General features: G+C 36.5%; 1 non-coding gene across 1 annotated transcript; it reads right to left on the bottom strand.

The window, feature by feature from the left end:
• Positions 1-1,687: 1,687 nt before the first annotated feature.
• On the bottom strand, positions 1,688-1,759 carry TRNAW-CCA (transfer RNA tryptophan (anticodon CCA)). Its single transcript has one exon. It is a non-coding gene; the product is annotated as a tRNA-Trp (tRNA).
• Between the last annotated feature and the right edge of the window lie 23,605 nt (positions 1,760-25,364).

The raw sequence follows: 25,364 nt of genomic DNA, 5'->3' as shown, positions 1-25,364 counted from the left end.
TATTTAAAAAAACACTCTTTGGAACACTTTATGGAAAAGAAGGGATATTTTACAACATTATAAGTTTTTTCATTAGCGCAATCTATTTTTATGGGGAATTCTAAAAGCTTTTTCTATAGCAAATACAAACGTTAGAATAATTTCAATTAACTTGATTTAACGATTTTTTTTAAATACAAAAAATATTCATATAAAATGAATATCTAATAGATATTCATTTATAAATTTAGGATATTTACATTATATATATAATAGATTCTAATATAATTCTTTAAAATTGTATTATTAAATGTTTAGTAAACAAATATTGTATTTGAATTGATTCTTTGAATCTCGACAATTGACTCAAATTTGGTTATTATACTTTTAAGTAAGCTGTTATGGTGAAATTGGTAGTCACGTTCTTAGGAAACCGTGCTAGAGCATCTCGATTCGAGTTCGAGTAGCGACATGACATCTTATCTTCTAAAAAATATGTCATGTAATGAATTCTTATTTCTACTCCTAGTATTTCTATTTTTTTCATTCAATATGGTTATGGTATTTTCCACTTTAGAGCATATAATAACTCATATCGTTTTCGGTCGTATCTCTTTTATTTTCAATTCATTTGATAACCTTATTATTAGGAAATGAAATAATAGGATTATACAATTTGTTCAAAAAAGGCATGATAATAACTTTTTTTTGTATCACAGGATTGTTAGTTACTCGTTGAATTTTGTCTAACCATTTACCATTTAGTGATTTATATGAATCATTAATATTTCTTTCATGGACTTTTTCTATTTTTTTATGTGGTTCTTTGCTTAGAAAAAACTACTATTTCGATACAATAATAAGGCCAAGTATTCTTTATACCCAAGGGTTTTCTACTTCGGGTCTTTTAACTTAAATGCATCAATCCTTAATATTAGTGTCTGCTTTATAGTCCCATTGGTTAATGATGCACGTAAGTACGATGATATTGGGTTATACAACTCTTTTATGTGGATCACTATTATTCATGATTCTCTAGTCACAAACTTCAATTACAATTTCATAAGACAAATGTCAAATTAGGATTTTGCAAAGATTAATCAAAATATAGAAAGAGAAAGAGAAAAAAGAATGAAAGTATGCTTTTACATGAAAGAGGAAAGGAAAAAGAAAAAAAAAAGTGGAAAGTATGGTACAAAAAAGAATGTGGGAAGTACCTTAGAAGGAAAGAGGAAAGGAAAGAAAAAGAAAGTGGGAAGTAAGGTACACAAAAAAAAATGTGGAAAATAGGCACATAAAAAGAAAAGAGAAAAGTAGGATATGTAATTTATGGGTAGTGAAAAATTATAATAATGGATAAATCAAATATGCTGAATAAGAATGACTAAATAGTACTTTTATAATTTTAAAATAAGATTACTAAACATTTTAAAGAGGAATCCATTTGTATTTTTCAACTAACTTATTTCATTTACATTGACTGCTACGTTAAATTTTATATAGGACATTACATCTTATTGGGATTGTGTTTAAATAATTTATCTTTTATATAAACTTTTGAATTAGGTTTGAACTTCATTTGTATTTGAACAATGTAACATTCTTTAGTAAGTAATGTGTTACTAACGGATAGCATATGTATTATGATGAAATAAATTCGTATTTAATCTGTTGAAAATTAGAATTATTTTTTAAAAACATTGAATATTGAACCTGACGTGAATCGAACACGCAACCTTCTGATCTGGAGTCAGACGCGCTACCATTGCGCCACAGATCCAAACTTAATTATTGAAAATGGAATAACAAAACAAAATAAAATTTAAAACTCCTATCAAACTAAAATATACTGCCCAGTGTGAGAGAGATTCACGTTTTTCTTTTTCTTTTAAATTTGTGATAAGTGTTTCTTTTATGCCTTTCAAGCTTTTATTGAGATTCATGTGATGATAATTTCATTATAGATTAGGTGAGTATTAATGTTGATTGTCATGCTTATGCTGTTGAGAAAGTTTTCTAAAATGAGTCAACATTTATGTCTCTTGATGGATACCTAATAATGTTGGTTCAATAATATTGAAAAATATTTGTTAGTTTTTGTAGTTAGTTTTAACTTATTGGTTTATGAAAAACTTTAGGACTGTTTAGAGAATTTTTTTATTGTTTAATAAATACATTAAATAATTTTATAAATTTGAACTTATAAACATATTTTATTATTTGCCTTTAACATATTATTTACTTTGTCATTTTTAACATAAAATATACTTCAAATCCATTGTTGTGGCTAATTGGGCTAAGATTATAGTTCAAATCCATTATGAAGAAAGGAACCTCTATTGTTAATTGGGCTAGGATTTGCTCTCCTATTGAGAATGGAGGGTTGAAGATTAACAACTTGCAACATGGAAATAATGCATATCTTCTCAAGCGTACTTGCAGTTTTGCTTATAGGAATAAACCTTGGTCTCTTCTCTTGAAAGCTAGAGTTCTTAAATCTAAATATGAGCTTAGATTGGCTTATAGTCCCTCTTCTATTTCATGAGATTAAATAGTTTGACACCATTCTTGAGCATACCTCTTGAGCTGTTGGTACAAGTAATGATATTAATTTGCTCTATTTGAGTCTCCTTTGATAATTTTCTTCATTCTCCTATCGCAACTCATGTATTGTATCGAGCATTTGCTATAAGCTAGGATCCTCTCCCCTTTCCCTTGGTTGGGTCATGTGTCGCTAGTTCCTCATAATTTTTTATGTGTGTAGGTGATGGAGATAAAAAAGAAGAGGATTTCACTAATGGAAGAAGAGGCCATCCACCCAAGCATTTAAAGTTCTTCCTTCTAGTCTTCTCAAAATAAAGAAGAAATTAAATAAAGAGAGGACCAAGCTTAAAAGAAGACTACAAGCATTCAAGAATAGGCTCCAATTAATATCTCTCTTTATAGTTTCTTTTGTATAAATTTGTAAATAATATAGAATAGCTTTAGGATGTGCTAAAGAGGGAAACCTTAAAGACACCTCTTTTGTAAAGTACCTTAGGCGTTGGTTTGTAGGAAAAAGCTAGAAGAAGTGATTCTTCTTAATTCCTTCTCTTTAGGCTCTAGTTTGGGAAGGGACTAGAAGAATGACCTTTCAAGCTCCTTCTCTTTTGTACATTTGTGACCAGCCCTCTCTATTATAAAAGGGGTGATTGGGTCTTTGAAATAACAAGTTGAAATTGATTTTTGAAAGTAAAGAATCTCTACCAAATTGGTGAGTGAGTGTGAGAGACTTGTGTCTTCTCCTCTTCTAGTCTTATCTAGGGAGATCTTGGAGTCTCAAGTGGCGGCAACACTTATCTTGAAGTCAATCCACCCCTTCAAGTGGCGTGCACAATTCCAAGAGTTTCATCCACATAAGTCCATTTTCCCCTTCACTTTCCAAATTACCAATGTTCTACTTGTTTGTTTTCACCTTCAATCGATGCAATCTCTTCCTTATGATTTCCTCTTTCATTTGCTGCCCTCATATTCAATTTTAATCGGTGCAAATTGGTTGTTCTTGTTGTTTTGGTCACGACCTCCATGGGTAAAAATGTTATATGTTGTGTTCTTAAGTTTCTATCCATGGGTTTGTTGTTCTTGATGGGTTTCTATGTGAGTTTGACTTGGTTCTTATGTTCTTGATTAAGTTCTTGAATGGGTAAAGAATCGTGATCCAATTCTAAAGGTGCCTAATCATTTTCCAACTCTTATTGAATGCATAACATGTTCATATCATATCCATATCATGTTATTGGGTTCACATCATGTGGTATCATGAGTCTTAGGTGTGTTCTTGTGTATGTTTGAGTTGTTTTGGCACTTTTAATTCAAGAACTTTACATTCTTGTCTTTACCTTTCTGTTTTAGGTTTATTTTTGGGTATTTCTTGTTGTTTTCTTGTTCTTAATACATTGTGTTTGTGTCATTTTGATTTTTGAATCTCTATAAGTTTTGTCAAAGTCATGTTTCTCCAAAAATGTTATCAATTCTATGTAGTCCTTTTGTTGATAATTTTGGTTTCTTGATTTTTAATTGAGTGCAGTTTTATGTGTTTGTTTTCTTGATCCTTTGGTGCCTTTTTTCTTAGATTTGAGTTCTTACTTGTATTTTAGATCTATACAAGTTCTTGAAACATCAATTACATTATGTCTTTTGAAGTTTCTCAAATTCTGTTTTTAATTCCAGAAATGGTTTCCTCTGTTTTTCTTGAAAACATGCTGACTGTTTGGTTTATCAAAATTCCTATGCTTACTGGAAAATTCTGAAATTCTGGAAATTTCTATGTTATTGGGTTCACATCATTAAGACTAGTTCACTATGAGAAATAACACATTTACAAACGAATATGTACCAACAAATACGTCGTCAGTAAAATATGATTATTGAAGGATTTTACCAACAGATAGCAACAACAACAAATTTTATAATACTTGTGTATATTCATCGGTAAATATATCATCAAGATTACAAATCAGTGTTATGGGTGTGATAGCCTTATCCATCAATAGTATTCATTGATAAATGATAGTGAATATATTTTTCGATAAAATTCATCAATAAATTGAGCACCAAGTTCAAAAATCGGTATTGTGGGAGTTATAACATTATCCATATGACAACGAATGTAAAATCCATCAATAAAATTAGTCACTATTTTTAGAGCTTCACTGTGATCGCAATGATTGATCTGCCAATCTACAAGGTCCTTCAGAAGCCTGAAGTAGCAAGTCGGATGGTGCGTTGGGTAGTCGAGTTGTCTGAGTTCGACGTACAGTATGAACCCAGGGGGTCTATCAAGGGTCAGGCATATGCTGATTTCATTGTAGAACTATCCTTATAAGCCACCCAGGTGGACAATGGAGACTTTCAGTGGGTCCTTTCTGTGGACGGATCCTCTAATCAGCAAGGTAGCGGTGTTGGGATTATTCTGGAGCAGACCCTTAGATTTGCCTTCAAGGCCAGTAATAACTAGGCTGAGTATGAAGCACTGGTAGTTGGGATGTTGTTGGCCAAAGAATTGGGCGCTCAAAGTTTGTTGGTAAAAACTAACTCATTGTTGGTAACCGGGCAAGTCACAGGTAAGTACCAGGCCAAAGACCCACAAATGGCCTCGTACTTGAGGTATGTTACACTTCCGAGGGAAATTTTTCCGACGTTCGAGCTGATGCATGTCCCAAGGGAGCAAAATGCCTGAACAGACCCGCTGGCCAAGTTGGTGAGCTCAAGCAAGGGAGGTCGACAAAGGTCAGTTATCCAGGAGACCCTCAAGTCACCTAGGACCATTGCAGATGGAGCAGTAGAGGTCAGTCATGTAGAGACCTTGGAGGTCAACTCGGTAAAAGGAAGGAGGCATCGATCGTTGACACAAGAAACGTTGAAGGTGCCCAAGATAAACGTTTATGGCTTGTCGGGAGAATAGTCGTTGGAGGTCTTACGGATCGACGTAGTGGAGACCTGGTTGACGCCATACCAGTGCTACCTTGCTGATGGTATGCTCCTGGCAGAGCTCATAGAGACAAAGGAGATCAAGAGGAACGCAAGAAGGTATACCCTAGTGGACGAAAAGTTGTTTCGTCATGGCTACACTCATCCTATCCTCACCTGTGTGAGTGGCGATTAGTGTACCCGTATTGATGGCATTTCATGAAGGTCTTCTTGAATCATGTAAGAAAAAGTGGTGCGGAAGCTATGAAGGTGTGAGAGCAAGATCCTCCTAAGAGTGGTGTTGATCTTGAAGGTGCATGATGTGTATGAAGCTAGGGAGGTTCGGCCAACCCAAGGAGAGGTGAAGGAGATGAAGTTTAGAGCCTAGAATTCTAGGGAGAAGCAAAGCTTGGCACAAAATGGCAGCATAACTTTACTCACAATAAACTTGCAAAATACAAGAGATAGCCTTCCTATTTATAGGCTATAAAACCGTAAAAGCTAAGCTAAGTGTAAATGAAATGAGAGCCAAATGAAATGCAAGTATGACAAGGCACATGGCACATGCTCATGACCGGCCACACCACATTAGATTCTAGAATGTTCACTCATTTATGCTTTCTACACTACTCTAATTACTAAGCACCCCTAATGGGCCTCCATGTAACAATTACAAGGCTTTCCCAAACCGTAGCTTGATCCATGTGTGGTGAGCTAGACGGTCCTTCTAGATGCTCCTTATGTAGCTACTCCTCATCATGGCCTAGACGCTCCTTATCATAGGCTAGACGCTCCTCTTTGAGTCTAGACGCTCCTCTTCATAGGCTAGACGGTCTAGCCTTGGAAGCTTGGCTTTCATAGTGTGGTGAGCTTGAGCCCTCCTCCATCATCCCCTCCCTCTTGAAAAGGATTTGTCCTCAAATCCAAGGCTTTTGCTAAGGGAATGGTTATGGCTGGATGGTGTCCATCATCTCCTCCTTCTTGAGAAGATCTATCCTCAGATTTGCATTCTTGATCTCGGATAGCAGCCTCTTGCTTCGTCAAGATGTGTCCTCCTGGATCAAATATCAATCTATGTGAATCTTGAAACAAAGCAAAGGAGTTAGGGTGAGCCTTTGGAGAACAAAGAAATGTGTGAAGTTGCCATTTTTGTTTTGCTCTTGGTTTGGCCAACTTCTCACAATACCTCCCTTTTGAGGGTTGTAGGTGCCCTCTAATCCTCTTATGTTTTCTAAAATTTTCAAAAGTAGTTACGTTTCCCTTAGGCATAATCCCTTTAAGAAATGGTAACAACTTAAAATAGGTAAGAGGACATTGGGCATATACAACTTCATTTGGAGAAATATGAGTAATCTCGTCGACTACTCCATTGTATGCATGCTTATAAGGAAAAAGATTCTTATCCCAAGGTTTGTGAGTGTCCTTCATGATTTCCTGAAGCATAGAAGAAAGAGCTATGTTTTCTATTTTTGAAGCTCTATCATTTGACAATAAATCATGGAGGCTTGTCACATTTCTCAGGACGAGTTTATCCATATCCATGAAGAATGAAGCAAGACCTTTTGTCGTCCTAGGAAGCTCTAATTTGAAATGTGTGTCTTCCCAAGGATCTTTTACAAAAGGTGAAGGAGTATAGAGTTCTTGAGACTCTGCTTTAGGTGTATTTTGAAAACAAGAGTTGTACCTACAGTAATGTCTTTGAACCTCTTTTCTCATAGGTGACAAAAGTTTTCCTCTTAAAAGCTCTAGAGTTTCATCAACTCTCATTTGCCCCATGAGTTCTCCTTCTTGTAGACTTTTTCTCTTATGTGTAAAGAGAGTCTCGTTGGTACAACCATGGTTGATGAAAATTTGTACATTTTGCAATGGTTGTCTCAATAAGACATGGCAAGTTGTTCTAGGCACTACTTCATACAAAAATTGGTAGGTGCTTATAGATAACTTGTCATTCTTTTGGGGATATCTTAACACATTTGAGAAATAGTCTTGAGCTATGCAAGCTTCTTTAAAAGACTCTTCTTTTGTGCTCATGCTTGCAAGTGTTCCTTTACCATAGGAAAGGCTAGGTTGTTCAACAAGAAGCATGTTTGTAAAGGTATTTTCAATGTGCTTGACTTGTTGAATGACCTTGTGGGAAGGAACACTATTCTCCCACGCCTTTTGTTTCCCAATTTTTTTTTCTTTTTCTTTTTTTTCTTCATCCCTTTTGTGTTTCATTTGTATTTGGTCTTTTATCACTTGGGAATGTGGTAAAGGACTAAGTACAAACTTTTTGTGCTTGTAGATGAAAGAGATCTCGTTAGTTAGACCATTATGCGAGGTTTTCTTATCAAATTGCCATGGTCTACCTAATAAGATGTGGCAAGCTTCCATAGGTACTACATCACATAAAACATTGTCTTTGTAGTTACCTATAGAAAACTCGATTTCCACTTGTTTGTCTACACGTAGTTCTCCATCCTCATTGATCCATTGTAAATTGTACGGTTTTGGATGAGGAACTACTTGTAGTTTTAGTTTTTCAATCAATCTAGTGCTACAACAATTGCAGCATGATCCACCATCCACAATAAGAGAGCATATATTTTCTAAAATATTGCATCTAGTATGAAAAATGTTCTCTCGTTGTGTCTCACTGGATGCACTAGGTTGATTGTGGAGGATTCTTTGAATCATCAATAAGTCCCCCTCCAAAGGATTTATCCTCTCTCCTTCCCCCTTTCCTTGTGTACTAGGTTCATCCTCACCACTTGTGTACTCATCTTTTCCCTTTAAAAACAAAACCCTTTGGTTTGGACATTGTGCTTGCACATGCCCTCTTCCAAAACATTTAAAACACTTGGTGTCCCTAGCACGGATGTATGGGGTGGAGGCATCTTTTACTAAGGGTTTGGTAGTTTCTTTGGATTCGTCTCTAGGTGTACTACCTTCCCTTTTAAAGTCTTTCTTGGGATAAGAGTTGGAGTAAGAACCCACCCTTTGACTTGAAGTTTTGCGCAAATTTTGTTGTTCAACTTTAATGCAAAGTTGAACCAAATCATTCAAGTCTTGGTAGGGTAATAGTTCTACTCTATCCCTTATCTCAAGGTTGAGCCCACTTAGAAACCTAGATATGGTGGTGGTTTCTTCCTCTCTAATGGATGCTCTCATCATGTAGAGCTCCATTTTCTGCCTATACTCTTCCACACTTAAGTTCTTTTGTTGGAGTCTTTGGAGCTTGTCCATCAACTCCCTATGGTAGTAGGAAGGTATGTGGCAACGTCTTAGGGCTCCCCTAAGGTCATTCCAATATTCTATGGAAGGCTCCCTATGAAGACGTCGGTCTCTCTCTAGAGAGGTCCACCAATACATGGCATTGCTTTGGAAACTAAGGGTTGCTAAGGGTACCTTCCTCTCTTCACTCACCCTATGGCAAGCAAAGAGTTGCTCTACTTTCATCTCCCAATCTAGGTAGGCTTCTACATCTTCCTTACCATAGAAATGGGGTAGGTCTACCCTTACTTCCCTTGGGCTCTCTTGCTCCCTTTGCCTAGTTCTTCTAGGGGGTAGTTGGTAATAATCATTGATCCTACGGCTTCCCTCCCCTAGAGACTCAATACTTTGAGATGCATGAGTAAGCGTTTTTTTTTTATTTTTGTGTTTTTTGTGATTTCTCTTCTTGAGCCTTAGCCAACTCATTGATTTTGTTCTCATTCTCCAATTGTCTAAAAGAGATTAATTGTACCGCTTGTGAAACTTCTTTCAAAAGAGTTTTCAAAGATTTTACTTCACTTTCAATAGATTTTGGAGAATGAGAAGAAGAAGACATGGCTAAAAACTTTGTGTATATATGTGTTTTACTTTTGAGAAAGTTTAGGAAAGTTAAAGAAGGTAGTTTTCCAGGTAAGGGAGGTGAGTCACAATGGACTACTTAAGTACCAAGCCTTTTCCTTGCCAAAAACTATCCTCCAATGTCTTCACACAAACTTTCTCTTAGTGAAGCACTTAGAACACAAATAAGTTGAGAAATAAATGCAAGAAAACAATGTAAGCTATCTATTCAACAAAGCTAGTCGTTATAACACAAATTTTAAAACAAAACTAACCAAGCAAAGCGTCACTAATAAAGCAATAGAAAAGCAAATACAAACAAGTAACAATTACTAAACAAGAATGCTATACTATTCGGCCCTAGGTGAGGCTTCTTGGACACTTTGAGCCCTTGAAGACACACTCACCGTCTAAAGCGTAATTAAGAAGTAATTAACACAAATTAAGTTGTAAGGAATTTAAGAAAAACCCCCTTTGTTGATCCTCTTTTTGCTAGTGACACTCCCTCTTGTTGTCTTTGCTTGTTAGCCCTCCAAATGTGTGTAGTGTTTTGAGGAAGTTTGCTTCGGCTTTGTCTTTGTCTTCCCCTTAGAATAAAGGTCTTGATTCTCCAATTTCCAGCACCTATCAAAGGGCTAAACCTTAACCAAGTCAAGTTTCAATTCACATAAGCACCAAAGGAGAGAAGAAATTCCAGCACCCAAATTAGAGGTCAAAGAACAAAAGCAAGAAACAATTGAATTGAATAAAACAGTACCACCAAAAGGAGTTAGATTATGACAACTAAAAAGAGGTTCAAGAAATATTAAGCAAGCAAATAAAAGGTACCAAAATAAAGGTAGGCACACAAAAGAATCCTAAGAATGGCACTAGATTTAGATGACCAAATAAAAAAACAGCACCACTGGAAAATGTTGTGGGCAAGAAACGTGTTTTTCCCCAATTTATGCTGAGCTGTGTTTTTAAGATATGATTCTGAAATTTGATATGCAAGATATTCAAGATCTTAGCTAAAATCTGGCTTTGGAATCACTCAAAACGCATGCACCAATTTTTTTTAATAAATTTTGCAATTTTGGTGTTCAGTTACGCCAGCTGTAGCGCCTCAGATTTGCACACTGATTTTAAAAGATTTTTTTCTGTTGCTTCTTTTGGACTAATTCTTTTTTTGTCCTTTCTATAACACTTCAAATTTGCAAATTCCAGAGAATCAAAATTTTCCTATGAGTGTAAATGTTTTTCTGGATCAAAACAGTCAGCACAGAAAATCTGAAACAGGGTATTCTGAAAACTGGAAACAAAAACAGCAAGATACCAAAGTTTAGACACAATGGAAATTTGTGAAATAGAATTGTGTAGGATCTAAACACAATATGAACTCAAACTAAAATTAAAAAGGCACCAAAAGATCAAAGAACAGCAGATTCAAAGCAATTAAAGATACCCAAAATCAAGAAACAATCAAGCCAAATAAAGGACTACTAAGAATTGTTGACATTGTGGATGAACATGACTTGACAAAACATATAAGATTCAGAAATTAAAGACTCAAAAGAATAATATGAACCAAATAAGAAAGCAATAAAGACTCAAAAGCCTAAAAGAAAATAGCAACTCAAAGGTGTATGGAATCCTATCACAATTTGCACAAGAACTTGTTCAAGATCAATTGAACAAAAGTGCTTCGGTTGGATCTTCCACAAAGCACACCAAAACAATTAAAATGTAAAAAACAGCAAGACAATTATGGAAAATAAGATGAACAACATGAAAGTAAAGAAGAACTAAAAATGAAAGACCAAAAGCAACTCATTTTGAAGAACCATAGCTCATGATACCAAATGATGGCATTTCATGAAGGTCTTCTTGAATCATGTAAGAAAAAGTGGTGCGGAAGCTATGAAGGTGTGAGAGCAAGATCCTCCTAAGAGTGGTGTTGATCTTGAAGGTGCATGATGTGTATGAAGCTAGGGAGGTTCGGCCAACCCAAGGAGAGGTGAAGGAGATGAAGTTTAGAGCCTAGAATTCTAGGGAGAAGCAAAGCTTGGCACAAAATGGCAGCATAACTTTACTCACAATAAACTTGCAAAATACAAGAGATAGCCTTCCAATTTATAGGCTATAAAACCGTAAAAGCTAAGCTAAGTGTAAATGAAATGAGAGCCAAATGAAATGCAAGTATGACGAGGCACATGGCACATGCTCATGACCGACCACACCACATTAGATTCTAGAATGTTCACTCATTTATGCTTTCTACACTACTCTAATTACTAAGCACCCCTAATGGGCCTCCATGTAACAATTACAAGGCTTTCCCAAACCGTAGCTTGATCCATGTGTGGTGAGCTAGACGGTCTTTCTAGATGCTCCTTATGTAGCCACTCCTCATCATGGCCTAGACGCTCCTTATCATAGGCTAGACGCTCCTCTTTGAGTCTAGACGCTCCTCTTCATAGGCTAGACGGTCTAGCCTTGGAAGCTTGGCTTTCATAGTGTGGTGAGCTTGAGCCCTCCTCCATCACGTATCATGACAGAGCTCCATGAAGGCATTTGTGGAAGCCACATAGGAGGGCGAGCTCTCTCCTTGAAGGTCGTTCGAGTTGGGTACTACTGGCCAACTACGAGGGAGGACTGCATGAGGTATGCACAACGATGCAAGCAGTGTCAGAAGCATGCTGGTTGGCATCACTCACCCCTTGAGGAGTTGCGATAAATACATAGCCCCTGACCTTTCCATACTTGGGGAATAGACATCTTGGGTCCTTTCCCTTTGGTGATTTGTCAGATGAAGTAACTCGTGGTGGTGGTTAAGTACTTCACCAAGTGGATAGAAGCATAACCAGTTGTGCAGATAATCGCCCACAAGGTCCAGCACTACGTGTGAAGGAACTCACACACATGTTCCTTCTCGAACTTGAGTTTGGGTAATCCAAGTACAAGCTCATTTGAAACCAGTTTATTCAAATGATGCATATGCATGTGTGCAATTCTTCTATGCCAAAGCCATGATTCCTTATGTTTTGTTAGAAGACAACCGATTGATGTAGAGTTAGAAATATCAAGCAAATAGACATTGTTTGATCTCTTACCAACAAGAAGAACTTCCTTTGAGTTTGGCAGCCGAATCTCACAAGAGTTTGTTCTGAAGGTAACTTGGTAGCCTCTGTCACAGAGCTGACTGATACTGAGCAGGCTGTGCTTAAGTCCTTCTACATAGAGCACATCATGGATTAGAAAGTTGTTTTCATTGCCTATGGTACCTTTACCAAGGATTTTTCCCTTTGTCTCCAGTCATATGCTTGGAGCAGCCACTCTCTAAGTACCATAGATGTTGTTTTCTCACCAAGCAATCCTGCAAAATTCAAAATCAGGTGGCAAGATCTGGTCCCCTTACAAATTTGAGTCCATGAATGTTAATTTGATTACAAGGAACCTTAGGATTCTTAGGAACCCATTTTAATATACCTTTTGGAACAGAAAACTTTCTAATTTTACAGAATCTAACAGAGTGGCCCTTTTTCATACAGTAGAAACAACAAACAACCGGTTGTTTCAACCTTTTAACCGATTGATTTTTCATGATGGTTGAAAAAGGTTTTGAACATCCACTGTTTTTGCTTTGTGGGTTAAAACCCAAACGAGATTTCCCAAAAACAAACTTTTGATATGCTAAAACATTCTCAAGATTTGATTTGCCTTTTGCAATTGTGTCAACAATTTTCACAAGATATAAAACTTTCTTTTGAAGGGATTCACAATTTTTACAAAAACTTGAATCACATTTGCAAAAGGAGTTTTGATAAATCAGTTCAAGATTTTCAAAGTCAACATTTGAATTGTTCAAATCATTTTCCAGAACTTTGATTCTCTCTTTCAACCTTTTCAATCGGTTATTTGAAAGGGTTAATCTTTTAGCATCTTCATGAGTTTCTTGGAAAGCATCAAGAAGTTGGAAATAACTTTCACATTGGAAGAAGATGTACTTACTAGGTTTAATCCATATTCTTCTTTTGCCATAAGGCAGACCCTCTATCTTGCTTTTTGAAGAAGATGAAGCAGCAAAGAACTCTTCCTTGATCAGCCAAGCACTCCTTGGGTTCTTGTGACATTTCTCAAGAGTATCCGACATTTCTTTGGCTAAGATACATTCTGAAACCTTGAACAATTCATCCATAATCAAGGGCAGAGACAATTATATTCTTAGCTATACAATCAAGGTGGTTTCTTTTATTTTTAGATGATGCAGAGTTATTTTCAGGCATATGCATGAAGCCATTGTTTGAAATAACATTCTAAATTACTTTATATAATGATTCAATAAAGAACTTCATTCTTATACACCAAAGCTAGTAATTTTGACCACAAAATAGAGGTGGTTTATTTAAAGAAGCACCTTCCCCAAAGGAAAACTTTTTAGCCATGTAAAAAGATTTTTCAGAAAAAAAAAAACAAAAACTTGAATATTTTTCAAAAACCTAGCTTTTGATGTCAAATGTAAGAATTGATGGATTAAACAAGAGGGGGTGAATTGTTTGTCAAAGATTTTCACAAAGATTGATTATGAATTAACCTTTATCAAACAATCATAGATAAGAAATTAAGGAAAGCAATCAATCAATGATACAAAAACTGCTTTCAGAATTTTAACCGATTGAAATTGCATTTTAATCGGTTGTTTATACCAGCAGCAGAAACAAAATTAACACCAACAGTTATAAGGAGTTAGAGATAGAGAGATTTACACAACAATTTTATATTGGTTCACTTAACCTTGAGCTACATCCAGTTCTCAGAACAACCTTTGAGTTCCACTAGTAATCAAATCCATATTACACCAACATACCACAAAGAGATGACCTTGAAAATCACAAGACCCACTCACCCTCTTTGCAACACCACACACCTCAAGTCAAAACACCCTCTAACTTTGCAGGATTTTCACACACACTTACAGTTAATGAAAGTACAATTACAAGAACCTTGAAAGGGATGGAAAACACCTGAGATTATACAAAACAGGAAACCCTATGATCAGATCTTGTACTAGTGCAAAGCTTTAACAATAATCTTGCAAATATTTTGAGACTTCTTTAAAAAACAAATCTCAATATCTATTTCAAACTCTGTAAAAGTTGTTATTTGGTTTTGAAATAAAGGCTATATTTATAACACTTGAAAACTAGTTGTTCAACGCAACATTAATGAGCTAAAACAGTTTTGATCACATTCAAAACAGTTAAAACAGATTTTCAACAAACTGTTATGAAAACACACAATCAACCGGTTGAAACCACAATTTAATCAGTTGAATTGGTTAGGCAGTTACATAACCAAGTCAAAAATAGTTTCAAAACCTTTAAGCCAACTAAACCCTAAACCCTAAACCTTTATATCGATAATTCAACCGGTTGTTTTTCCTTTTCTTGAAAAACACTTTGTTTCTTTAAAACAGATTTGTCAAGCTTTGTGCAAGGATTAAGAACTGATCTTTACATAGATTCTAAACATTCTAATCTAAACCCAAACCAAAAGTAGTCAGGCTTCAAGCTTCATCTTGGATTTGAAAACACCAAAGCTCCCATGCTTAACAAAATGCCTAGTTGTTAAGATGCAGCTGGGCGAGAGCAACGTTGAGCTCGGTCAACAACTCCTTCTCGAAAACGAAAAGGGGAAGGTGTAGTTTAATCTTGGTGAAAATGGTTGTATAGAAAAAGCAAAAGGGGCCTTTAGGATCAAAGGATTCATCACAACATATGGGTTCACTCTCCCCATATACAACTACCTTAATTAGGTGCTCGTTCATTTTGCTCAAACATTCATACTCCCTCAGGTCCCGTATTTTTAAATGGGTAGTAAATATAGAGGTTTCCCTAAGTAGTTCTTTTCTGGCCCAAGGGTAGGCGAAAGCATAATCCATTTCTAAAAATTTATCACATACAAACAAAAAAAATACAGAAGAATAACTTAGCAAAGAGGATGACAGAGGCAATATAGCAAACTCAACAATCCAGAAACAACAGATCCCAAAGAGAGTGTAAGTCAAAGTAAGAACGACTCAAGTAAAAAAGACGAAATGAGTTTCACATACCTGATAATCGATTAGTAAAGGAAACAAAGGGGCACTATCGAAGAGGTGTTTTTTCTCTTCTCTGATTTTGGGTAAGGTGCGAAATAAAGTACAAAGAAGAAGAAATGTTCACTTATTTTCAAAATAAAAAGTGGAAGAGTCTGGATACTCCTAATTGTTGATATAGAGCCACGTGTACACATCACATTTTCTTTGATATAACTGTCTCATCAGATGGCTCTTCGAAACTCGTGCGCCACCTACCCTACGTACCAACATTTTGTCATCCTAAAACACTGACAAACCTCTTTGCCTCGCTCTGCTCGGCTTGAGGCCGAGGGGTTATGTACCGTTCGATATTCTCAGCCCACAACTCGAGCACTCAAGTCCTCGCCCAATAATTTGAGCAGTAGGTATTGGGTACACTCCTTTCAGGCCCAATAATTTAAAGTCGACCCAAAACACAAATAGGCCAAATGGCTTCTAAAGAAGGCCGACCTTTGGTAAATAATTAACACGCTCCAAAAACAATAAACAAAAAGAACATTAACGTTATAATCGATTCAGTTAGTCATTTCAACCCAAAGATAAGACTCATTCAGAGATGTTACTCTGCAAAATCTAGAACCCCAAATACAGGGAAGCACATTAACCAATTAATTATGCAGCTACCAACTCCTAAAACAGGATTGACAAGTGCTATAAAAGGTCCCTAAGACCCTGAGCAAAAGATAAGCATTATTCCATGCAATATACACTACACTCATATATTTTATACTCTCACTGACTTGATCGTCGGAGTCTTGTCAACAAGTTGACCTCCCCTCACTGTGAATTTCAAGCATCTCAAAGCAGCAACATTAGAAAAGAAAAGTTATCCTAGAGTTCATCGCCAAGACTCGATCTAGGTCAGCCAGTGAGAACAATGTTAATGATAATTTTCATTGTTATTGTTATGAAAAAGTTAGTATATTTTAAAAAGTAAATGCATATTTAAAATTTGGTAAGAAATTTTTTTGTGTATGTTTAAAATTTAACAATATTATGATATATGAAAGAAATATTAAATGATAATGAGTATCATGAAAACCTGAATATTAAATAGCAGTTTTAACAATGTTCAACATGAAAAAAAATAAGAATAAGAATAACATAATCATAATACAATCATTGGTGTTGATGACGTTCAATCTCATTCATTTGATCCTCCAGTCGCTCCATCCTTTCATAAACTCTGCCCAAAACATGTGTCGAACATGTCCAAATGTGTATTGATGTCCGACCTCATGGTCCTCATACTTTTCTGGATGTTTTGTATCCCACCCCAAATTTGGGTTAACATTTTAGCGTCATGGGGGATTGCGAGCTGAGGTTGACCGCCTTGAACATGTTCTTGTGGCAATGGTAGGTCTTCGTCATCTTCTTCGTCTGCCTAGTCAGTCCTACCAAGTTGCCAAACACCATTTACCTGGAATATATTTAATTTTCTCATAGTTTTCTTCCCAAAGTAATGATTCCATCCTAGCATTATTGATGCATCATTTGACAAGTCTAACCCATACACATGTATGATCCATGTTATCAAAATAGCATACGGTAGAGACATGTTATGATGGAGATCAAGCTCAAGAGGACATGGAGGCCAATCAACAAGATCAAGATGAGGTGGAGGCACAAATAGAAGACGCCCATGGAGGTCAAAGTCCACCTCAAAGGATTACAAGAAGCATGTTCAAAGCTTTGGGAGCTAGAGAACATTTATTTTCTCTTTTTGTAATTTCTTTAGTTGAAGGTGCTTAGAGGGAAACATTAGAAACCTCTTTTGTTTTAGCATCTTGTAGGCTTTAGTTAGGAGCTTTGGGGGGGGGGGGTGTATTAGTAGATAGGTGTAGAAGTAGAATAGGAGGTGCCAAAGTGAAGGAAAGGGTCCTCATGCAGAGAATAGGCGCCGGTTCTAGAATGATTTGGGAGGGAATTTTGAATTGTTTTAGCTTTCATTTTCAGCACCTTAGGCTATAAATAGAGGTGCTCTCTTTGTAAAATTGAGATTGGAATTAATCTAAGAAAACTCTACTCAAATTTTGAGTGACCTTTGGAGAGCTTTTGGAGCCTTCTTCTCTAGTCTTATCTTGATGGATCAATGGAGTCCTCAAGTGGCGGCATCACTCTCATCTAGGAGCATTCCACACTTCTAGTGGCGAGATCATCCATCCTCCTTCCATCTTCATGAGCATTCTCTTCTCCTTCCTTTCTTCTTCTTCAATTGTTCATGTTGCCTTGTGTTCTTGAGTTGTTTAGTTTCGGTTTTTCTATTTTCCAGCACTATGTTCTGTTTTGTTTTTAATTCTGTTCGGTTCATATGATTAGTTGCTTAATTCTGTTCGGTCATTCCAGCTTTCATTCTCTTTGTTGATTCAATTTGACAATATTTGGTTCAACCAAATGAGTTTGGGATTTGGTATTAGTTTTTGGTGAGTTCTTGTCTTAGAACAATGATCCAACTCTAAGAAAAGTGCCTCTATATTTTCCAGCTCAAGGTGATTCCTAAGAATGTCAAGAATCTTGTTCTATGTGGCTATTGGAATCACATCATGTGCTATCATGAGTCTTAGGTTCTTCTTGTTTAATTGTTGAGTTGTGTGCACTTTAATTTCAAGAGCTCTTTAATTTTTTTCTTGCAATTTAAGTTTCTGTTTAGATTTTTTTGCTTGAGTATTCTTGCTGTTTTTCTTTTCCACCAAGTGCTTGTGAAAAGGTTTATGGCACTCATTCTTCTTATGAGTATGGTTGCTCTTTTGGAATGGCATTATCCTTCCTAGAGTTTACCTTAAGCTTCCTTTCACTTGTAGTTAAAATTTGTGATGTGTCTTTTAATTTTTGAATCATGTCAAGTTTTGTCTTAGTCATGTTCTTCCATAATTGTCATTACTTCTAGTAGTACTTTTATTGTTTTGATTGTTTCTTGCTTTGGTGTCATATAATTTTCTGAATTGATGTTGATCCTTTGTGCATTTTCTTTTTAGAATTGAGTTCATACTTGTATTCTAGACCTATACCAGTTCCAATACATCATTTTCTATTATGTCTTTGCTAGTTCATCATTCTGTTTTTTATTCCTATTAGGATTCCTCTGTTTCTGAAAAAAAGTGCTTATTGTTTTTCCTTATTGCAATTGATTTACTTACTGGAAAATTCTGAAATTCTGGATTTGAAATATTAAAAGTGTTAGAAAAGAATAGAAAAAAGAATCATTCAAAAATACGAAGTACACAAAAAATGATAAATAAAATAAAAAAGTGTACATTTCTGCCGAAAAAAATACGGTAATCTGGCAGCGATTTTGAAAAATTTATTGCTCTCAATTGGCTTACTGTTTTTAATTGATTCCAGTGCCATTATTGATTTAACATCTTGAAGTTTCTGTGGTATAAATTTCATAATCCAGTTCGCTCTACAACGTTCCAGTTAAATCAGTGAATATCAAGCACAGTTTGCATTAAAATTTTTTTTTTTCCAGTAGCTAAATTTTTGTTTTCTTCATCTACTCTAGTGCTTTTCCTTAGGTATTCTTTTGTGTGCCTACTTTTCTCATTGAGTTCTTTATTTTCTTGATTGTCTTTCATTCTTACTCTTTGAGTTTGTCTTACATATAGTATTCCTTTTGCAATTACCTTTCCTTGCTTATACCTTTTCTTGTTTGTCTTTATTGTTTCTTTGGTTTTGTGGTGGTTTGCTCTTAAGATTGGTGTGCTTGCTTTGACATATTTCATTTGAGGATTCCAAGGCCTCAAGATCAGATTGGTGCAAGAACATTATTTCTTTGAGAGTGATCTCTTTTTTTTTCAGCCTCATTTCACTTCAGCAGTTTCATTGCCAAAGCTCACTGTTTTTGCTAATTTTTAACTTGTTTGCTGTTTTTGTGTGTTTGCTGTTTTTAATTACAAATGGCTGGATTTTCAAGTGATGCATCCTACAAGCAGAATTCTCCTTCCAAAGCTTCAATCCTTGGTGAATTACATGAAGCTCAAAGAACCATTAGACGGTTGGAGGAGAAATTGCAAAAGATGGAGGTGCAACAAGCTAGACCATCTCCTTCAATTCATGATGAGCATCATAGACCTTCAACAAGAGCTTCTTCCAATGATGTTGGCCGTGAAGATGAGCATAGGAGAAGGAGAACTCCACCCCAAGTCCATGGACAAAGACATCATCACCAAGGGGAAAGAATTCACTACGGCAATGGCTTCTACCATGATGCAAAGTCCAAGCTTCCTTCGGTCAAGCTACCTTGTTTTAATGGTTCTAGTGATCCAAATGTATATTTAGATTGGGAGGCTAAGTGTGAACAAATTTTTGAGATCCATGAGATCCAAGATGAGCATAAGCTCAAGCTAGCCACCCTAGAGTTTAGTGATAATGCCATGAAATGGTGGCATGGAATTGTAAAGGACATTATCTATCACAAGGGTCCTCCCGTGGACTCTTGGAACTCTTTAAAGGATCATATGCGCGCTAGGTTTGTGCCCCCACATTTTAGGAAAGACCTCATGTTGAGACTCCAACGGTTTCAACAAGGCACGCTAAATGTGGATGAATATTATAAGGAGCTTGAGACGCTTGTGCTTAAAATTGAATTAGAAGAAAGTGAAGAAGCCATGGTTGCTAGGTTTGTGAGTGGTCTTAGGAAGGATATTCAAGACATTGTTGAGTTACAAGAGTATTCATCATTGGGCTCTTTAGTTCATCTTGCAATGAAGGTGGAAGCCCAACTTGCTAAGAAAAACTCTTTTAAAAATGCTTCCAATGATGGATACTACTCCAAGTCTTGGAGAAACAAAACTTCTTTTTCTAAACATCCTTCCAAAGATTCTTCTTTCAAACCCAAGGAATCTAAGCCATCTACTTCTAGACCTAAGTCTCCCACTAGAACATCTAACAATAAATGCTTTAAATGTATGGGTTATGGTCATATTGCTGCAAATTGTCCTTCCAAACGAAGTATGTACATGCATGAGGGCATTGTAGTTAGTGAGCATGATTCGGATTCTCCAAAGCATTCATTGCATTCTCATGCATCTAGTGAGGAAGAGAGCGAATGTCCACTTGAAGGGGACTTGTTAGTTGTGAGAAGACTTCTTGGACAAGTTTCACAACCTTTTGATGAAAGTCAAAGGGAAAATATTTTCCATACAAGATGTCTTATTCAAAACAACATTTGTTCCTTGATAGTGGATGGGGGTAGTTGTGCAAATGTGGCTAGTACAAGAGTAGTAGATAAGCTTGGATTGCCTACTATCTCTCATACAAAGCCCTACAAATTACAATGGCTTAGTGAAGTAGGAGAAATAATTGTTAATAAACAAGTCCTCATCCATTTCTCCATTGGAAAATACAAAGATGAGGTATTATGTGATGTTGTGCCCATGGAAGCCACTCATGTTCTTTTGGGAAGGCCTTGGCAATTTGATAGAAAAGTTTTACATGATGGCTTTACCAACAAACTATCTTTTGAATTCCATGGTCACAAGGTTACTTTAAAATCTCTCTCTCCAAGAGAAGTCCATGAGGACCAAATTATCATGAAGAAAAAGAGGGAGAGTGAAAAAGATAAAAAAGATAAGAGTTCTAAGCCTACACTCCTAGTGTCTAGGCGTGACATTGAAAGGGAAATAGTGGCTCATCATCCTCTTTTCTTAGCCATCCCTAGAACTCTTAGAGTAGAATCACTGTTGATAGTCCTCATTGCTTGGAAAATTTGGTAGAAGAGTTCAAAGATGTGTTTCAAAATCCTCCAAATGGACTTCCACCTTTGAGAGGGATTGAACACCAAATTGATTTGATACCGGGCTCTTCTTTACCAAATCGTCCAGCATATAGGACCAATCCAAGTGAATTCAAGGAAATTCGCCAACAAGTTGAGGCTTTGATTGAGAAAGGGTGGGTGCAAGATAGCATGAGTCCTTGTGCTATGCCTATCATCTTAGTGCCAAAAAAGGATGGCACATGGCGCATGTGTTCGGATTGTAGGGCCATAAATAACATAACCATTAAGTATAGGCATCCCATACCTAGACTAGATGATTTGTTGGATGAATTACATGGTTCTAAAATCTTTTCAAAGATTGATCTTAAAAGCGGCTACAATCAAATCCGTATCAAACCGGGTGATGAATGGAAGACGGCTTTTAAGACCAACTTTGGTTTATATGAGTGGTTAGTTATGCCTTTTGGTTTAACTAATGCACCAAGTACCTTCATGCGCCTCATGCATCATGTTCTTAGACCTTTCATTGGTAAGTTTGTTGTGGTTTACTTTGATGACATTCTCATTTATAGCTTATCTTTGAATGACCATAGGTTGCATGTTAGGCAAGTTTTGGAAACCCTTAGGAAGGAACATTTGTATGCTAACCTTGCTAAATGTATGTTTGCTCTTGATCATATAGAATTCTTAGGGTTTGTTGTGAGTTGTAAAGGGGTCCATGTGGACAAAACAAAGGTGGTGGCCATTCAAAATTGGCCTACACCGAAATCTTTGAATGAGGTCCGAAGTTTTCATGGGCTTGCTTCTTTCTATAGAAGATTTGTCCCAAACTTTGGTACCATTGCCGCACCACTCAATGACATAGTGAAAAAGGATGTGGTCTTTCATTGGGGAGAAGCACAACAAAATGCTTTTGATACTTTGAAAGAAAAATTGACTAATGCTCCCATCTTGGCCCTTCCTAATTTCACTAAGACATTTGAGATTGAGTGTGATGCTTCAAGCATAGGTATTGGGGCTGTTCTCCTTCAAGAGGGCCACCCCATAGCCTATTTTAGTGAGAAATTGAAGGGAAGTCATCTCAACTATTCCACCTATGATAAGGAATTATATGCACTTGTTAGGGCTTTGTTTACTTGGCAACACTATCTTTTTCCCAAAGAGTTTGTGATACATAGTGATCATGAATCTCTTAAATATTTGAAAAGCCAAAACAAACTTAACAAGAGGCATGCTAAGTGGGTGGAATTCATTGAGCAATTTCCTTATGTGATCAAACACAAGCAAGGCAAAATAAATATTGTGGCGGATGCTCTTTCTAGAAGATACACCTTGCTAAATCTTTTAACCTCTCAATATCTTGGTTTTGATCACATTAAGGAACTCTATCATGATGACCTTGATTTTTCTCTCATCTATCAAGAGTGTCTTAAAGGAGGACACAAAGATTTTTTTATTCAAGATGGCTTTCTTTTTAAAGGAAAACGTCTTTGTGTTCCCCAATGCTCTATTAGATTATCTCTTGTTAGAGAAGCTCATGAGGGGGGTTTAATGGGACATTTTGGGGTTGCTAAAACTTTGGATGTGTTGCATGAACATTTCTTTTGGCCTCATATGCATAAACATGTTCATAGTTTGTGTGATAAATGCATAGCTTGTCGCAAAGCTAAGTCTAAAATGCATCCCCATGGTCTTTATACTCCTCTTCCTATCCCTTCAATGCCTTGGGTAGATATATCTATGGATTTCATCTTAGGCTTACCCAAGACATCAAAGGGCAAGGACTCCATTTTTGTGGTAGTGGATCGTTTTTCAAAGATGGCTCACTTTATTCCTTGCCACAAAGTGGATGATGCATGCCACATTGCAAACCTCTTCTTCCAAGAAGTGGTTCGCTTGCATGGGATTCCTAGGTCTATAGTGTCCAATAGAGATCCTAAGTTCTTGAGTCACTTTTGGAAGACCTTGTGGGGCAAGCTTGGAACTAAGCTTTTATTTTCTACCACTTGCCACCCACAAACTGATGGTCAAACCGAGGTGGTGAATAGAACTTTGGGACAACTATTGAGATGCTTTATTTCGGGGAATCCTAGAGTGTGGGAGAATTTACTACCCCATGTTGAGTTTGCATATAACCGAGTAGTAAATTCTACCACCTCCCATTCTCCTTTTGAGGTGGTCTATGGGTTTAATCCCCTAACACCTCTTGATCTTCTTCCTATTCCCCTTCTTGGAGATGTCTTGTGCAAAGATGGGGACGAAAAGGCTTCTTTTGTGAAAACTTTGCATAAAGACATCAAGAAGAGAATTGAGAAGAAGGTTGGCAAGTATGCTGAACTTGCCAATAAAAGGAGAAAAGCATTGTTGTTTGATGAGGGCGATTGGGTTTGGCTTCACTTGAGGAAGGATCGTTTTCCTACTCAAAGGAAGTCCAAACTAATGCCTCGAGGGGATGGACCTTTCCAAGTCCTCAAGAGGATTAATGACAATGCTTATGAGTTAGATATGCCTGATACATTCTTAGGTAGTCATACTTTTAATATCAGCAATCTAACTCCTTTTTCTGTAGGTCTCCAGAATTCGTGGTCGAATTCTCTCCAACTCGGGGAGTATGATGGAGATCAAGCTCAAGAGGACATGGAGGCCAATCAACAAGATCAATATGAGGTGGAGGCACAAATAGAAGACGCCCATGGAGGTCAAAGTTCACCTCAAAGGATTACAAGAAGCATGTTCAAAGCTTTGGGAGCTAGAGAACATTTATTTTCTCTTTTTGTAATTTCTTTAGTTGAAGGTGCTTAGAGGAAACATTAGAAACCTCTTTTGTTTTAGCATCTTGTAGGCTTTAGTTAGGAGCTTTGGGGGGGTGTATTAGTAGATAGGTGTAGAAGTAGAATAGGAGGTGCCAAAGTGAAGGAAAGGGTCACACCTTCCTCATGCATAGAATAGGCGCCGGTTCTAGAATGATTTGGGAGGGAATTTTGAATTTGTTTTAGCTTTCATTTTCAGCACCTTAGGCTATAAATAGAGGTGCTCTCTTTGTAAAATTGAGATTGGAATTAATCTAAGAAAACTCTACTCAAATTTTGAGTGACCTTTGGAGAGCTTTTGGAGCCTTCTTCTCTAGTCTTATCTTGATGGATCAATGGAGTCCTCAAGTGGCGGCATCACTCTCATCTAGGAGCATTCCACACTTCTAGTGGCGAGATCATCCATCCTCCTTCCATCTTCATGAGCATTCTCTTCTCCTTCCTTTCTTCTTCTTCAATTGTTCATGTTGCCTTGTGTTCTTGAGTTGTTTAGTTTCGGTTTTTCTATTTTCCAGCACTATGTTCTGTTTTGTTTTTAATTCTGTTCGGTTCATATGATTAGTTGCTTAATTCTGTTCGGTCATTCCAGCTTTCATTCTCTTTGTTGATTCAATTTGACAATATTTGGTTCAACCAAATGAGTTTGGGATTTGGTACTAGTTTTTGGTGAGTTCTTGTCTTAGAACAATGATCCAACTCTAAGAAAAGTGCCTATATATTTTCCAGCTCAAGGTGATTCCTAAGAATGTCAAGAATCTTGTTCTATGTGGCTATTGGAATCACATCATGTTATCCCGACATTTCATGATGTGTTGCATGATGTAATGAGGCCAATTAATCAATATGTCATTTTTTTATGCATCATAACATGAAAATATGTTCATTCAATAGTTGTACGGAATTGCTACCTCGAGGGCACAACATGTGCACACATGTGTAATGTAGTAGTCTGTCATTCATATTCAGACTACTTGTATTTATGATATTTTCACCTTCTACCTTTTCACGAATCATAGATGATAGCGTCATTGTTCTATCAAAATTTGCTCCCTCAAGGATGGTTCCAGGGGTTAACTTAATGTCATCACAACTCAGATTTTCCACATTCATTCAATCCATTTGTCTTATTTCAATTTGTTTTGAGCAAATCTCAATAGAAAGGTCACCAATAAGTGTGAACTTAAGATTTGTGTAAAAAAACTCTCACCAAATCCTCATAATATGGAAGTTTCATTTCAAGGAATGGTTGTAATCCTTGGAAATTTAAATGGTTTTGAAATTGAAACCCTGGTGCGACAAAAAATGGAAAATGCATGGCTTTCAGTGATAGCCGTGAAACCTTCTCTCATAGACCACCATCTAACGTTTTATACTAAAATATCGTGAATAATCAAAAGCATCTTCAATCTCCATTCTTTAGGTAGGAGGAACTGCATCATTATGTGTTGGACCTTTACCTTTATGGGTTTTATGCCTTTTCATG

Source organism: Phaseolus vulgaris, chromosome 8 (assembly GCF_051622355.1).
Source record: "Phaseolus vulgaris cultivar YP4 chromosome 8, ASM5162235v1, whole genome shotgun sequence".
In the NCBI taxonomy this organism is placed as follows: Eukaryota; Viridiplantae; Streptophyta; class Magnoliopsida; order Fabales; family Fabaceae; genus Phaseolus; species Phaseolus vulgaris.
This window is presented reverse-complemented; position numbering and strand designations above follow the sequence as displayed.